Here is a 17306-nt window from a genome sequence, read left to right as displayed (position 1 = left end):
GTCTTCTCGTAGTAGCCACCTCGATGGGTGTGGAGCGTCCTCTCCTTGTGGGTTTTGATTCGTGGTTACCCCGGGGCCAGGGCTGGCGAATGGGGAGCTCGTGTGTAATGGGGACGGGGTTTCAGGTTGCGAGGGTGAGAAGGTTCCAGAGATGGACGGTGGTGGCTTTGGCACAACAGTGGGGAAGGATTTAATGCTGCTGTGCGGTATGCTTAAAGATGGTTAAAACCATAAACTTTATATTACGTATATTTGACCACAATTTTTTACTGTTTATTTATTCATTTTGAGAGAGCAAGAGAGAGCATGAGCAGGGGAGGGGCAGAGAGAGAGGGAGACAGAATCCCAAGCAGGCTCTGCACCGTCAGCACGGAGCCCGATGTGAAGCTCAAATCCGTGAACCGTGAGATCATGACCTGGCCAGAATCGAGTCGGATGCTTAACCCACTAAGGCACCCAGGTGCCCCACCACGATGTTTTTAAAAAAGGAGGTACCCCACTGGAGGAACCCAATTTGAAGGGTGTTCTGTAAAACCCCTGAGCAGTGTTCCTGAAAACTGTCAAGAACTTCAAGGGCAAAGAAGGTGGGAAACTGCTCCAGACTAGAGGATGCCAGGGCGATACGAGGACACGTGTGATGTGGCATCCTGGCTGGGACCCTGGGACGGGAGAGGGGCCCTGGGTGGGGGACGCAGCGACGTCCAAACGATGCGTCCAGGTCAGCCGGTACTCGGTACCAATGCCGGTCTCTTGGTTGTGACTGGTGCTCCAGGGTCGTGAAGATGTCAACGTGAGGGGAAATGGGGTGACAGTATAGCAGAAGTCGCCAGAAGTCCCTGTGCTGTCTTTGCAGCTTAAAAAAAAAAAAAATTCTAAAACAATCTGAAAATTAAAAAGTTTGAAAGAAGAGGGGTAAGCGTCTGGTCTGAGTGGGGGAGGTCAGGGAAGGGCCCCACAGAACGCTGCTTCTGCGTCAGGGCTTGATGGTGGGCTGAGGCCAACCTTATGGGGGGCGGGGGGTGGGGGAGGTGAACAGGGGCAGAGGCACCCAGCCCACCTGCTGAGGGCAGTGCCCCCTGGTCACTCCTCCTCTGCTTTCTGTCACTGGGAGCCTGACCACTTCAGGTGTCTCACGGAAGGTGGAGCGGAACGGCGTTTGTATTTTTGTGACTGGCTCAGCGCACGTAGCGCTGTGTGCATCCAGCCCACTTTCTTTGTCCGGTCACCTCCCCGCAGACCCTTGGGTTGCTTCCGCCTTCTGGTCGTTGTGAATAATGCTTATGTGAACAGGGATGTTCGAATGTCTCTCTGAGATCTTTCAGTTCTTGTGGGTCTACACCCAGAAGTGGGATGGCTGGATCATATGGTAGTTCTATTTTTAATTTCTTGAGGGATCTCCGTACCGTTTTCCAAAGCGGCTGCGTTCTTTTACCTTCCCACGAGCCGTGGGGAGAGGCCGGGGATCCTTCTCAACACTACTACCCGAGGCCCAGGCCCGCCCCCCACCACAAGGAGCGATCTGGCCCCAAATGTCAGCAGTGCTAAGGTGGAGAACCCTGGACGCGAGCGAGAGAGGGGTGGAGGGAGACCCAGACTGAGTTTGCAGGGGCGGAGCTGGGCCCGTCCAGGCGTGCTGCCATGAACATTGTGAGGAGCATGTCCCAGAAGAAGAAACACAATCATTGCAGCGGCGGAAGGGACCCCAGGAAGGGACCCACGGGAAGTGCCTTTCTTGCGTTATCTTATTTAAACCCGCACCGCCGTGAGGGTGGCCGAGAATGTGTTGAAAGTGGGCCGCCCACAGTAGGTCCTCAGGAACCCGAGCTCGCTTGCTTTCCTTGCCCATTACAGACTCACGGCCTGCAGACTGGGACCCTGCTCCCCCGTGTACTTTGTCCTTCTGTAAGCGAGGCACAAACACCGGTGGTCAGGCCAGCAGATAAGGCAGCCGAACACACACAGCCCCTCCCGGCAGAACTTGTGTGGCCCGTGGTTGTGAGCGACGGGGTGGGGTTACCTGGCAACCAGGCCCACCGCCAGTTCTGCCCACCCCCAGCACCCCCACCCCGGCCACCAGGGGACTTCCTTCTGTGTGGGGTTCCCGGCTTCTTGGCACCCAAGGCAGGGCATGCTGGGCAGAGGAGAGGGTGTTGTTGCTTTGTTGTTCCATAATCAAAGAGACACCAGGCCTGGCCCTGAACATGATTGACTGGGTTTGGGGAAAGAATGACGACAATTTATTATTACCGTAGCAATCGTGGTTGTTTATTGAGTACCTGCTATGTGCTGGGTATCTCGCTCATGATTCTTTTGTTCATCTGTATAGAGGGCCTGCTGTGTGCCTGGCCAGGGCTATTCCGGGCACAGGAGATACAGCAGTGAGTGTGACAGGCAAAGTCTTTGCTTCCACAAATCCTGTATTCTGGTAAGAAGAGAGAATAAATATGTGAACAAATACATAGCATTTTAAGTAGTCATAGGTATTTTTGAAGAAATGTGGCAGGGGGAGGTGAGGCACAGTGGACTCAGGGTGTCATTTCCTGGGGTCAGGGAGAATACTGGAAGAGAGCCTTGAATTAGGGGACCCAGTTGTGAAGACATTTAGGGGAAAGTGTGTGTGTGCAATGGGCGGGCACAGCATGGGCAAAGGCCCTGTGGCAGGAGCAGGAGTGGCAGGTTTAAGCAACTGCAAGGAAGCCAGCGGGGTTGGAACAGAATAGGTGAGAAAGAAGGTGGTGAGAGCCAAGACCAGAGAGAGTGGGAGTGGGCAGGTCACGGAGGGTCTTGCAGGCAATTACCAGGGCTTTGGGTTTTCTTCTGGGTGAGAAAGGAGTCAGTCGTTGGAGGGCTTTGAGTAGAGGAGGCACACAATCTGACTTTGGCTTTACAAAGCATCCCTCAGGGGCGCCTGGGTGGCTCAATTGGTTAAGCATCTGGCTTCAGCTCAGGTCGTGATCTCACTGTTGGTGAGTTCGGGCCCCGCGTCAGGCTCTGTGCTAACAGCCCGGAGCCTGGAGCCTGCTTTGGATTCTGTGTCTCCCTCTCTTTCTGCCCCTCCCCTGCTCGTGCTCTCTTCTCTCTCAAAGAAAGACATTAAAAAATTTTTTTAAAAACGCATCCCTCAGCTGCTAGATGGAGAATAGTCTAAAACTCTGATCCGACGATTGTTAGCCGTGTGTGGCCATTTAAATTTAATTGGGCACCTGTGAAGTTGCAAACTGAGTTCCTCAGTCATGGTTGCCACCTTTCAGGCACTCGCTAGCCGGTGCGGATAGCGAGCATTTCTGCCATCCCAGTAAGTCCTCTCGGGTGGTGCCGTCTGAGGGAGGCCAGTGTGCCCGACAGTCCAGGCAAGAGGTGAGGCTGACACTCGGCTGCTTGGTCTCACGGGCGGAGGCTGTGACGGTGGTCAGTCTCGGCGCTGATCTGGAGGCGAAGCGGCCAGGACTTGCCCGTGGATCGGACGTAAGAGTGCAGAGTGGGCAAAAAGCCAAGGGCAGCCTGGTGATTGCTGGCTGGAGAGGCCGTCACCTCGTAACTCACCTGACTGAGCACATGATGTGCGCCAGGCACAGGCCGAGCGCCGTCCGGGCCTCCTGGAACCCCCATACCAGTCCCGTGTTACAGCAGAGCCAGTGGGGCCCCCGCGGAGGGGTGTGAGCTGCAAGGCCAGCCTGCTCAGGGTCCAAGCACCAGGATTCCAACCCCGGTCTTTTCGCTCTGTTCACAGGGCACGCCTCATGGCACTTCTCTCGGAAGCCATCCATGAGGTGCCAGACCCTCCCGCCCCCCAAGCGAATTCATCAGGGACCAGCCTGTAGTGCTGGCCATTCTCGGCTCTTGGGCCCGGGCGGTGGCCCCGTGAGAGTGGGTCACGTGGCGAAGCAAGGCTGCTGGGATGTCCGCCCCTTCCCAGCGACGCCCTGCCCGGTCTCGGGCAGACTAGCCCAGCTGGCCTTCTGGGAACCCTGCATGGCTCACTCCTCAGTCCGGGGCCAACTCTGCCAGTGCCAAAGGGCTCCCAAGTTCATATCTCACAACAGTTCTGTGAGGGAGGTGGGCATTTCCCCCATTTTCCAAGTGTGGAAACAGGCTCAGAGAGGTGCAGTCACTTGCTCGAAGTCACACAGCCGTGATGTAGGAGGGGTGGAATTTGAACTTAGAGAGTCCTTGCTCTTCGTCACTAGGATCTGCGGCCTCAGGGGGAAGCACTGGCGGGCAGGGCCTCCGTGGAGAGTCACGCGGTTGTCATTTCAGACCTTGTCACGGCCATGGGTTGAGTGGGCTGGAATTGCATGTGCCCTGGCAAGGTGCTGACCCCTCCAGAGCAAAGGGCTTCTTGTTCTTTGCACAAAGATTCCCCACCTCGCCAGGCCGTGGCCTGAATTGTCTAAGAGGTGGGGCTCCTTTTCTAATTCCCACAGCCTGGCTGGCCCCCCTGCATGGGGGACACAAGGAACCAGTGAGAACACGGTGAAGCCTGGAGGGCTGGCTGGGGAGGCATCTTGGCTCAGTGGTCATGAGTTTGTGTCTTGGAGCCCACAGTGCTGGGTTCAAATGTCGGCATGGCCTCTTTTGCCTTTGTGACTCACGCAGCTCGTGAATTTCTATAAGCTGCAGTTTCCTTTGTGTTGTTATAAAAGGGAATGTTGGTAATAATAACATCCTCCATCTGGTAGGGCAGCCCCTTTCCGTGCGACTGGCTGCATCTGCCCCACTGCAAGTTTTTTGGAGATTCAGACTCTCAGACCCTACCCTCCTGCACTATAGTCTGGATTTTGGCAAAACTCTCCAGGCAGCCCGTCGGCACGTTCAACGCGAGAGGCCGTGGTGTGGACTGAACAAGGTGATTCGGGCACCGGCGAGCACAGGTAGTACGCTCCTCTGGGCGGGCACCTTCTGTCTCCTTGGTAGCTGTGTAGTCTTGAGCTGCCGGCCACGTACTCTGAACTCTCGTTATCACAGTGCTTGGTGGTGCACAGATGAGGCGCCCTGGAAAACAGATCGATGCCTGGAAAAGCTTCCAGGTGAGTCGATGCTTTGTGACCGTTTACTGCACCTTGAAGAGCCAGGCTTCCAGGGCAGACCACACGCTGGAGACCGGTGCTGCTGCCCTGCCTTGAGGGCGGAGCTCCACGTAGTGCGCTGGAAGAACAGCATACCCCCGAGCCCTTGGCCCGAGGGCCAGCCTCGCCTCTCCTTGCAGTTTTAGGGCAGATCGATACACGGTTTGAAGGAGCCCCGGGCTGGGGGGTAGAGAAGCAGGGGGCTCTCACATCTCTCTGGAGCCCAGGTTTCGATTGGCTGAATAAATCTCCCAGGGGAGGAAAGAACACAGAGCTCACACAGGCGAGGGTGCAGGGTGGCTCGAGAGGGGCCGCGAGTCTGTACAGATGTGTTTGCAGCGGGCCTTCGTCAGTGTTGCCCTCTGCACACCCCCCGCCCCTTAAGTCACCTTCCTTGGGAGAGCTCTCCTCAGACACGTTCATGAAGACTTGCACAGGGCACGCCTTTTAAAAGTGCGCGTGTGTATCTTTGCATGTGCGTGTTATACATCTGATGCTCTTGGAGCAGAGGTAACACCACCCCGCTGTTAGAGAAGAGTCTCATCCCCATGGACTGCGGTTCTGAGCCCCTTGCTGGCAACCCCAGGGGCTCACGGGGGGCAGGGATGACAAAGACGAGGAAAAGGAGCAGAGCCCGCTGAGACCAGCCGCTCTCGACCGTCAGTGTAGCCGGCAGCACGGGCATCTGTTCCAGGAGCGTGGTTCCTGGGTAGGAGCAGCAGTGGTTGGGCTGCTCAGTATTTTACGTAAGCAAACCCTGGGCGCCCAGGGGGTACAGTTGGCGAAGCGTCCGACTCTTGGTTTTGGCTCAGGTCATGATCTCACAGTTCGCGAGTTCAAGCCCCGTGTTGGGCTCTGTGCTGACAGCACAGAGCGTGCTTGGGATTCTCTCTCTTCTCTCGCTGCCCCTCCCGTGCTTGCGCTCTCTCTCTGTCAAACTATAATAAGAAACAAACTTCAAAAACACTTAAGGGACGCCTGGGTGACTCAGTCGGTTGAGCGTCCGACATCAGCTCAGGTCATAATGTCACTATTTGTCGGTTCGAGCCCCGCGTCGGGCTCTGTGCTGACAGCTCAGAGTCTGGAGCCTGCTTTGGATTCTGTCTCCCGCTCTCTCTGTCCCTCCCCTTCTCAGGCTCGTCTCTCTCTCTCAAAAATAAATAAACATTAAAAAAAATAAGCCAACCCTGGTAATTTTGATGTCGGTGACTCTGCAGATCACACTTGCAGAAATTGGGCATTGGGGTAAGAATCAGCAAGTCGGACACATAATAGGTGCTCAGTCAACACTTGATGAGTTGTAGGTCTGTGTGTAGGAATGAATAAAACATACAAGAGCTCATGGACGAACGTGCAGAAGAACAGTTTGCGAATGACAGTATGCCGAAGGAGGGTGTCTGAGAAGGAGGGAACGCACGTGTGGCCGGGCGCGTGGATGAGGTTGGGGTTCCAGGACAGTGGGGGAGGGGCAGGACCTCCCGAGTGGGTTAAGTGGTGTGTCTGGTGAGGGCCCGAATGTTCCAAGCGGGAGCTCGAGGAGTTCTCCCCGAGGATAGGCTGGGTTCTGGGAGCGGGGTAGAAAGGGGACCGTTATTGTGGAATCTATATAAAGTCCCTGCGGGGACCAGGGTCAGGGCAGCAGTGTGAACCTTAACCCAGAGTCTGGGCCCCGTCTGGGCCTAGAGTGATGCCTTTGACTCCACAGCCGACCTTCCACAAGTTTGTTCTTTTGGGTGCCGTTGGGCTTACTCTGAGGACGGGAGCCTTTCTCCCTCGTCTTCACTGCGGAAACCCCTGTGCATCCTGCGAGACCCACCGAGGAGCGCTGCCTGCGCGTGACCTTCCCCGTTCTAGGTGCGGACCACGGCAGCCCGGCTCAGCGCGCCGCGGGAAAGCGATCGGGGCAGGGGCTAGAAACCCGTGGCCCCTTCGTCTCAGTCTCCGTCTGCGGCTCCGCCTTCTTCTGTGGCATCACGCTGGAAAGGAGACTCCCCTGTTTCTCGCTCTTGTCTCCAGGCTCCCAAAGAAGCTCCCCATATGGCCAGGCCTAGGGCAGGGGCCGACCTCCGGACCAGTCACCGTGGCTACCAGGCGGCATCCTATGGTAACCATGGTGACACCACCGCCAGTGGGGGCAGGGTCATTCGCAGGGGAGATGGAGAGCTTTCCAAAGGGTAGGGAGGGACAGCAACACGAGCGGCCCGGCCTGCACCCCACACCCAGGAAGACCTCACTTGCCTCCTCCCCTCTGATTCACGCTCCCAGTGGGAAGGCAGCGTTCAGCACACGCTTCTGCCATTATGTTCATCTCCCTTGGAGACCGGGAGCTCCTTCAGGCCGTGCCGGCCTCATCCGCCTTTCCCCAGTCCTGTGTCAGGGCCGGTGCGCGGTGAGTGGGCACACGTGTCCCACGGGTGGATGTGCCACCTCGCCCCCTCCTCCGCCATTCGGGACTGGGACCAGAGCGTGTCTCCGGGCCCCCCCAGACAGCAGGAGGCTTCAGGAGAGAAACGAGGGAGACGGAGGCATAGTCGGTCCTTTGAGGCTGAAATCGGGCAGCGGGAGACGTGGAGGACCGTTGACTGTCATTTGTTTGGACAAGCGAGGCTTCTGCCACTCTGTCTCGGCCACTCTGGGGGAGACAAAGGCGCTTCTGATGGGAGGCTGCCCTCTCCCCAAGAAGGAGGGCGCGCCGGGGCGGCTGGATGCGTTTGCTTCCAGATGAAATTATGTGCTTGGGGTTTGAGTGGACTTAGGCCTCATTCATGCATGTCTGTTTGCTCAGCCTGCCAGGCCCCCGGACCTGGTCTCCCAGCCTCCTGGGGACAGATTGGGGCCTTGCTGTTCTTCCAGGGAGTTAAGGAGCATTGTCCTCCCCTGTGCTCTCTTTCTGCAGTAGGTACTGCTCAGGGCGCCCACCCCTGTGAAGCTGGGAGGGGGGCATGGCGCTGGAGCCACACATAGCTCTTGGGTTTGCATCCCAGCTGTGCTACTGCTACCCTTTAGCTGTGTGACCCTGGACATGTTACTTGACCTCTCTGTTTCCTCGTCTACACAGTGAGGCTCATCTTGCTTGCCTACAAGGTCTTGGCAGGGTTCTAATGCATTTGTACCTGCTTCTCTAGGACCCAGCAATCCTACTCTCAGCTATATTCCCAGCTGCTCTGTCCACCAGAAGACATGAGCAAGAATGTTCAAAGCAGCTTCAGCAATAGCCCAAAATTGGAAACAAGCCAAGTATCCATCAGTGGTAGAATGGTAAACAAATTATAGCATGATCACACGAGGGAATAGTATACAGCAATGAAAATGATGAATACTACAGATGAATATCACAGATGTTGTGTTGCACAAAATAAGCCAGACACAGAGGGGTCCATACTGCACGATTCCGTTTATATGACGTTCAAGGGCAGATAAAACTGGCCTGTAGCAATAGAGGTCATAAGAGTGATGACTTCTGGGGGACACTGACCAGGAAGGGGCACGAGGGAGCCTTCTGGGTGTGGGGTCATGATCCCATGAGTGTGTTCATACCTGAATGTTCATCAGGCTCGTGCACGCCATCAGTGCACGGGACTGGATGGAAGGACACCTCAGACCCTCCTGTCCCCCAGAGGGAAGGGTCCTGCAGCCATAACTGTGTGAGAACCTGCTGACGAAGGGTCTGCAGCAGCCATGTTGTGCTTGCTGTGGCCGCTGGGCCTTGTGGGTCCTTGCGGGTCCTCGCGGGCCCTCATCGTCCTCAGAGTGCGCTGTGCCTGGTGTGGGGGCACAGTTGCTGTGGGCCGGGACCCCCTTTGGATTTGCCTATGTCTGGCATATTTGGACTGTGAGAAAACACTGTGGCCCTGGGAGCATTTACTTAACCCTGAAGTCCTAGCCCCATGGTTGGAGGAGACGGACAGACAGACAGACAGACTTGCCCTGGAAATCCCTTGGCTGCACCTCTCTGGGCCTCAGTTTCCACTTCTGCAAGCATGATGCTACCTGAGAGACAGCCTGTGCGGTGTGCCAGCCCTTTCTTGCTCCAGTGCCCCTTCTCCATAGGACCCACCTTCTCGGCCTCTCTGCGCCCTGGCCCTTTTCTGCTTGGTTTCCTCTGCAGACTTGATCACAGCGTAAAGTCATTTATTCACTCATTGCTTCCTTGGCAGCTTCCCGAAGGCAGGGACTTTTGTCTGTTTTGTTCACTGCTGTATCCCCAGCCCTTGGCACATAGTAGGCACTTCATAAATTGTTGTTGGCTTGGCACGGACCTGTTAGCGGCCGTTAGAAGGTTCTCAATCTTTTCATGCTCAGGGCTTTCTTTGGGGTAGAATTGAGTCCAGAGAGCTTCAATACACTCACCCAGGGATGGTGGGAGCTGTATGCCGAGTTGTTCAGTGTAAGATTCAACTTTTTTTAAAGCCGGAAGTCACTGACAGAGGAAAGGCCCACTTTGCAGAAGTGGAAACTGACGCCCAGAAAGGTGCAGGGCACCTGCCTTCTAGGGCAGCTTTGATAGTGAAGGAGGGTGAGGGGACCTCTGTGCCTTCCCCTTGGCGTTGACGGTGGACCGTGGCACGGTGGGTCGAGACTGCCTGCCCCTCTGACTTCCAGCTTGTTCTCCTCCAGTGCTCCGGCCACATGCCTGCCCTCTGCCCACTGGAAGCGGGGACGTCAGGAGGGAGCTATGCTCCCATCCTCAGGTGCAAGGCTGGCTGCTCGATGAAAACCCTGCAGTCTGTGGGCTGCGTGTCTCCCGTCTCGGCTTGGCAGGGGCCCAGAGCAAGGGCACCAGGCCTTGGGAGTGAGTCACTCTCTCTCCATGCCAGGCGGGAGCTCCAGGGGACAGGGGAGTGACCCCACAGGGGGCAGGCCACGTGGGGGGAGGCCCAGGCATGGCCCTCAGCTTGCTGGGGGACGAGGGAGGAGAGTGGAAACTTTGACATTTGTTTCTTACTTTCAAGCCAGTTGGTGAGGATCAACCTCACAGATCAACAACAGCCCTAAACCTTGGCTCTTTCTATTTGAGAAACCACAAAGGAAAGGAGAACTGGATTTGGCTACATAAAAAAAAAAAAAAAAAAAGGCACCCTTGAGCATGGAAAAACAGACCGACAAATCAGCCTTACTGTAAACCGATGTGAAAGGCAAATGATGAGCTGGGAAAATGCAGTTCCAGCATATTTGACAAATAAAGAGTTAAATAACCTTAATACGCAGAAAGTACGCATGAATCAATAAGAAACTGACCACCTCTGGGGGGAAATGTACAGAGAGTAAAAGGAGAAATGCAGTGGCCAACAACTATGAGGAAACGCCTCTCAGTAATGAGAGAAATAGGAATTAAAAAGAAACTACGAAGCAGATTTTCACCTGGAAAACTGGCAAAGATTTAAATATGATAATGCATTTTCCAAGGAGGAGAGGTGTGTCTCACACTTTTGTGGGTCCTCCCCGTCCCGGGTCCGTAACCCCCTCCCTCTGAATCGGTTACTTTTTGGCCGTCTCTTGCCTTCACTCTGGATCCACTGAGAATGTCAGTAGCTGCCACTTGTGAGCACCTACTGTATGCCAGGCATCCCACACATGCCGTCTCATTCTGGACAACCCATGCGGCATGGCTTACCGCCCCATTTTGCAGATGAGAAACCTGAGGCTCAACACGAAGGGACTTAGGCGACATCTTACATTGGATAGTGTAGCCAGAATTTGAATCCAGAGATAACTGGCCCTCAGGGCCATGCTCTCCTTTCTCCTTCCCTTCTGGCCACCATTGGGGCCCTGGCTCTCTCTCGGAGAGGACACTGGCAGGGGTCCAGGCTGTCCTGGCATCTCTGGTCTTCAGTTTGACTTTTCAGAAGCCACAGCCTGCAGGAGCTCCTCAGACAGGATCAGTCGTGCCATGGAGGCCAGTGGGTTACAGAGGCACGTCCCTGCCTTGGCCAGGTGCTGTTCGGTGCTTTTGCTTTACTGGGGCAAATTATCCCATGAGAATCTGAACCCTGAACTCAGTGTGGGAGTGTGGTTTTCTCGTGAACCCTGGGAGCGCTGAAGGGCAGAGCATCACACACACACACACACACACACACACACACACACACGTGTGCACACACGCGCACACACCCCCGTCTTGCCTGCCCTCGAGAGGGCGGTGTGGCCTGGTAGTGGAGAACGTGGATGAGGGTTCAGACTGCCCGGGTTGGAGTCTGCTTTCTGCAGAGTGGTGGCTTTTCTGGGCGGGGGGTGGGGGAGCCTGGATTTGGAGGGTTGAGCAGTTTCCACAGTGTAAATACTCCCGCTGTGGCCAAAACAAGACCGCTTGAATGCAGACGAGGAAGAGGCGCACACAGCTGGCCTCCGGGAACCAGGAAGGGCCAGACCCGTCACACGCCATGACCGCTGCCGCGCGTCCCGGTGGGTGAGACCCGTGCTGCTGTGAGGTGAGAACCTGGGCTTGAACCTGACACGGCCATTTCCCGGTGATGCCTTATTCCGAGCCTCGGTTTCCTCCTCTACAGAACGTTCTGACAACAGCTTCCTTGAAGGTGGGGGTGGGGGGTTGGGTTCGAAGTGGCCGAGGCCGAAGGGCCCTTTCACGCGGCTTGTCGCGTCTTCAGTGAGCAAGCCACGCTGTTGTGTCAGGCCTGGGCTGGCTGGGCCCTGGGCCCTGGGCCCTGGCCAGGGGACTCTGAGCGTCTATAGGCTGAGCCCCTTCTTCCTTTAGGCCCCAGGAGGGCCTGGGGAGGAGATGTGGGGAGGGGCGAGGGAGGGGCTGAAAACACCTGTTTGAAGAAGATACCCGCTCTCCAGTTCTGGAGGTCCCTGGTTCCTGGTCTCCTTCCCACACACACCTTTGGGTCTTCAGTCATCAGCCCCCCCCCCCCCCCCCATTAACAGCCTCAGTAAAGAGGGAGGAATAGCATTGGCCATACCTTAAGAGGCTTCTGGTAGGGGCTTCCTTCCAAGGAGCAGAGTACGGAAAGGGGAAGAAAGGAATAACCTGACAGTGGAGAAACCTGCCAGCATCCCTTGGCCCGCCGGTCACGGCCGTCGGCAGCCATGGCGAGTCATGTGAGGGCATATGCACCCTGGCTATGATGTGAGGAGAGGGGCACCGTACCTCTGGGGACATCCTCCCTCCAGCTCACAAGCCCGGTCTAATCAGGAGAAAAATATCAGACCAACCCCCCCTGAGGGACATTCTGCAAAATACCTGACTGGCACCCCTCACAACTGCCCAGGTCATCAAGAACAAGAAAAGTCTAAGCAACTGTCACAGCCCAGAGGAGCCCGAGATGACAAGACAACAAAGTGTAGTGGGGTGATGGGATCCTGGAACTGGAAAGGAATGTGAAATTAAAACCGTGGAAATCCGAATCAGGCACGAACTTTCACTATAGTATTATTTCACTAGTTGTTAACAGGTGCACCACATTCACCTCCATAGGGGAACCAGAATGTGGTACCTGTGGGAACTCTGTGCTATCTTTCCCATTTTTCTGGAAACCTGCAATTGTCCTAAAAAGTGTATTAAAGGCGGGGGGGGGGGCGTTCCAGAGAGGTGTGGACTCACATGGCCCCCTCCCTGGTGAACCTCAGTGTGGAGCTTAGGGGCAGTGTGGGCTGACGTGTGCCCCGTGCATTGCCTTGGTTGGTCACACCCTGCCCTGGCCAGCGAGTGTGCACGGTGGCCCTGCCTCCCACGCCGGGAGCCTGTTCCCTGACGCCCAGGACAAATCCCAGCCTCTCCTTGCACTCGCTGACCTGTGCTGACAGACCTCCTCTCTTGTTCTGCTCGACTCCAGCCCCCTCAGCCTTCGTCTGGCAGGAGGAAGGGCGGTGAGGAGACCTCCACCATGACACCCTTGGTGGACTCGCTCACCAGGAAGCCCTTGGCCCCGACCCCGGGCACCAGCCCAGGACACTTTGATGTGGTGTTCTGACTGGTCCTCCATCCAGTTCCCCTCCTTCTTTGCCCAGGGATTTTTGCACGTTCTTCTCAAGGCTCCAGAGACCTTGAGCTCACCATCTGAAGTAGCCGTCTCTTTCCTGGGTCTCCAGAATGGTGGTTTCTGGCAGCCGCCTCAGACTCAGCTTCCCCATTTCTGTCCATCACATCAGCCTCCCTCTTGGCTGTGGTGTCCACTCTGAACCTGCTCAGGGCAGCGTGCAGCCCCTGTGAGCTCTTTCTGTGGACAAGAGAACCGTGGGGGGAGCCCTCCTATTCACGGGCAGGACTCTGGGGGTCAGTCTTGGAAAGGGCCCCCCCTCCTCCCTGGCAAATTTCGTGGGGTGGGGTGGGGGTGGGGTATGCTAGGTGAATGAGTTCTTTTGCATTCTTTCTTGGAATTATTCAGAGTTGTTACTCGTTCTGCTTCTTGGCCTTTAATAGTGGCCACAGAGAGGGGGGAGGAGCCAGTGTTCTTTGAGCACCTCCTGCGTGCAGGCACTTTTTATTTCTTCGTTCCCCCACAACACTCTGGGAAGGAGAGTCTTACTGCCCTTATTTACAGACGAGCACCTGAGGTTCCGAGATGCTCACAGGGGTTGAGCCGGGATCTCAGAATCCATTCAGTCTGATTTCGGATCCGGGCTCCCTTCTTCATGGCCCCCACTTGCCTGATGGCTAGCAGCCCCACAGTCAGAGGTGCCCAAGGTCCCTAGTGACGGTTGTGAAATAGACCTGATGCCTCTCGTGGAAAGTGACATAGTCAAGGTCGGTGACCAGCCGAGACTTCCCCGTTTTGGCAGCAAGAATCCCTCTTTCTGGAAACCCCTCAGTCCCAGGCAGACCAGCATTTCGGCCCCCCTGCCTCACATCCACGTTTGTTCATGTTTCACACGCTCAGCAGCCCCATGGCCACCATATTGGATGGCAGAGGTAGAGAACGTTTCCATCATCACGGAAGGGTGCTGGTCTATAGGGTTAGCCCTGCCGGGGCTGCCCAGCCGAGAACCCAGGGAGCCCCCCGTCTTACTTCCCCGCACTCAGCATCCTGCTGGAGCCTTCATCTCTGGGTCTCCTCGTCGCCCCACAGCCCCTTTGTCCAGACTGCCGGCCATTCCCCTGAGACCCCCTGCCCCGTCCTCCCTGACCCCCACCTGCTACTTCTTGGCCCATCCCAGGCTGACCATTGCCCGGCCACAAGGCCCTTCCCAGCCCTGGGAGTCCTCCCGCTGGCCAGCAGGGGGACGTGGACGGGGTGCTAAGTTTGGCAGTGGGCACTGTTGGCTCAGCTCCACAGGGCAGGCCCTAACCGGGGCTTGTGGTGTGTGTATGCTCCATAAGGAAAAGGCGATGCTTCAGCGGAAACTGAGAGGCTGCTGGAGGCTTTCCTATTGGGCAGAGTGGGAAACTGTCAGTCACTGAAGAAGTGAGGTGGGGGGCGGGGAAGATAGTGGAAGGTTCTAGAAGAGTCTTTGACTTTAACCTGAAATAGTCCCTCAACTTGGCTCATTTTCTTACCCATCCGCGAGCAGGTTTGCTGTGCTCCGTGCTGGGGACGCATAGGTGACCCCTGGGGGCAGGTCACCATCCCTACCCTCAGGGGTTCGCAGACACTGGGGAGACACAGACGCATGAGTAAATAGTCACTTTGCAACTCACTTGGTGCTTACGCCACTGATCCTGAGTATTAGAATGGACCAAATGGAAGACAGTGGGGGCAAGGACCATATTGTCCCCTGGCGTCCCCAGGGCTCCATGCACAATAGGTGCTCATTAAGTGCTTGCTGGAGAAACGTTTGTATAAGGTGTCGTCCCCACCTACTGAGTTGTCTCTCATCCCTCTCTCCATCCCTCTCTCGTTTCTTCCTCTGAGAGGGGAACATTCATTTCTATAGCGTTCAGAGAGGCAGGCCCTCTTCTGGAATGTACTCTAGGAGAGTTGCCTTATAATGTAACTAAGGTTAACTGAGCACGTGCTAAACACTTTGCCCTGATTGTCTTTTTAATCTGCCCAACAAATTATGTATGGATGGGGGACAGAGGAGGGGACAGAGGAGGAAGAGCTGGGCGGTTCAGCCCACGTTGTGTGGCACAGTAGTGGGACAGGGATCCCCCAGCCTCCTCTCCAGCTTTTCCGGGCTCAGAGCACTCCTGAGATGCTGATTCGGACTGAATCGACCCCGGCACTGACTCCCTCGCCCTCGCCCTCCACGCTGCCTGTGGAGACGGTTGCAGAGCTGTCGCGAATCCAGTTTTTCCAGGAGGCTTGAAGCACGGGCGATGTGGGCTTCGGGGAACAGAAAACTTTTTCTCAAGGTAGGCTTGTGGGTCTCCTGAGTGATGATCAGGGCCCTAGGAAGGAAGGCCCCACACGGAGGCTGACTTCATCTGTGAGCGTAGAATAAACACCAGGATGAGGGGCCCTAGAGGCCGCAGCTGGGGCCCAGGGACACACCGCCCTGCTCCCCTCCTTTACTCGCCTGGTGCCTCCAGGGGTGCCTGAATTCCTGCCACCGTGACCACCGTGGAGCCCCAGCCAGAGAGCTTTGAGCTGCGTGTGGGCACTTAGGAGTTCTGAGTTCAAGTCCTGCCCCTGGACCATCCCAGCTGTGTGAACTGCGCGTGCATGAGGAGGAGTCTGCGTCTCTCGGGGAGGAATGTGTTTCTGGCAAAGCATCTGGCTCAGGGTCTGACCAGGGTTTGATCCCGTAACGAACACCGGAATAAACTTTGCAGGCTGGCTGAACTCTAAACCATTGTGAAACAAGAACAAATGTTTATAAACGCTCATTTTGTGCCTGGTGCTGTTCTACGTGCTCTCTATTATCTCACCTAGTCCCCATAACAGCTCTCTGGGACGGGTGCTACCAATCTTTCTTCAGATCTGAGACCCCATTGCTGGTAAGATACCCTCTTCTCTTCCGGACCTCGGAGAGAGAAAAGAATGTAGCAGAGCCTTATTACCCGGCCAACTTTAAGGGAGGTTCAACTGTGTTTGAACTGACGAAGTACGATACTGCTGTGTCCATTCTACATGAGGAAATCAAGGCACCGAGAAGTGCCCAACTTCTCTGCGCATAGCTAGCCAGAGGCAGAGCCAGGACTCAAACGCTGGGGGCCTCTTACCAGAGCCTGGTGCCATAGCCACTGTGGGGTGCTGCGCAATTATGAGGACTAGTGTAGAACAGGGAGTAAGAGCACAGGGTGTAGAGGCAGATGCAGTTGGGGGTCCCGCTCCTGGGAATTACCGGGTGGCTTTAAGTTGTCCCAGTGCCTCTAAGCCTTGGTGTTCTCAGCTCCAAGTGGAAGTGTTAGGAGCGCTTGGCCCCAGTGGAGGCTGTTCTCTGCTGAGGATTTGACCGCCAGGGCAGTCACCATCATCACCATCAGCGTCATCCCATCGTCACCACCACCACCAGTTCATTCACAGTGAAAGAGGCTGCATAGAAGTCTCTTCCCTGCCGTCCCCGGGGGCTTCGGCACGCTGGATGCAGTGTCTCACCCGGTCAGCGGCAGTCCCAGCCCTGAGTCCCGTGACTCCTGGGTCTCTCCTAGAGTTAACCTGCGGGCCGTCTGTACAAGGTGCAGGTCACGTGTGTCTTCGGAAAGGAAAGACAGGGGCATTTTAACTGCTTAACCCCTATCCTGAGAATAACAGGCCATCAAATTTGAGTTGGAAAATGAGAACGTTTTGGAGCTAATATGCGTATAGTGAAGGAGTAGGAGAAATCACTTGATGAATTCTTTCTGGAGCACCAAGATGGGACACAGTGTGAGTTCTTTGATCCTGGGAACAAGCCCAGGGGTCCCATCTGTCCCGCCTCAGGGTCCAGGACAGATGGAGAGTGAGATGAGGTATTAGCCTCTGTTTCCTCATCTGTGAAATGGGCACTGTAACGCTGCGTTCACTGCAAGCCCCATGCCTCTTCTCTTCCCTCACCATACTTCCTCTTTCTTATACCACTTTTTGGGAAATAATTGTGTGATTTTTCTTATCTCTGAAAATTTTCTCCTGCTTAGGCAGCTTAGAGGATGCTTACAAAGGCATTTTCTGAAGGGATGTTGTTAGAGGCACAGTGGATCCTGAGCGCGCAATGCCGGGTCAGATCTTCACCTGTGTAGGGAGGGAGAGGAGCTTAGCAGGAGGTGAGACTGACGGGGAGACTGGTACCACATTGTCCAGGGCCTCGAACACCACCTGGAGGGATTTGGACTTTTTCCGAGAGCTAAGGCGGTGCCACCAGAGTTTGTTAAGAAGGGCATTGGTGTTTTCGTGCGGTTGAGAAGGACTTCTTCCCAAATGA

The 17306-nt window shown here is 55.7% G+C and overlaps 1 protein-coding gene and 1 long non-coding RNA gene across 2 annotated transcripts in view; both read left to right on the top strand.

Moving 5' to 3' along the window:
* The window catches only part of CMIP (c-Maf inducing protein), a 233977-nt gene that overhangs the window by 96934 nt on the left and 119737 nt on the right, over positions 1 to 17306 (top strand). The gene's annotated exons all lie outside the window — the stretch shown is intronic.
* LOC128313160 (uncharacterized) lies at positions 11811 to 12436 on the top strand. Its single transcript, XR_008293443.1, has 2 exons — positions 11811 to 12295; positions 12334 to 12436. It is a non-coding gene; the product is annotated as an uncharacterized LOC128313160 (long non-coding RNA).

This window comes from Acinonyx jubatus, chromosome E2 (assembly GCF_027475565.1).
Source record: "Acinonyx jubatus isolate Ajub_Pintada_27869175 chromosome E2, VMU_Ajub_asm_v1.0, whole genome shotgun sequence".
NCBI classification, from domain to species: Eukaryota; Metazoa; Chordata; class Mammalia; order Carnivora; family Felidae; genus Acinonyx; species Acinonyx jubatus.
This window is presented reverse-complemented; position numbering and strand designations above follow the sequence as displayed.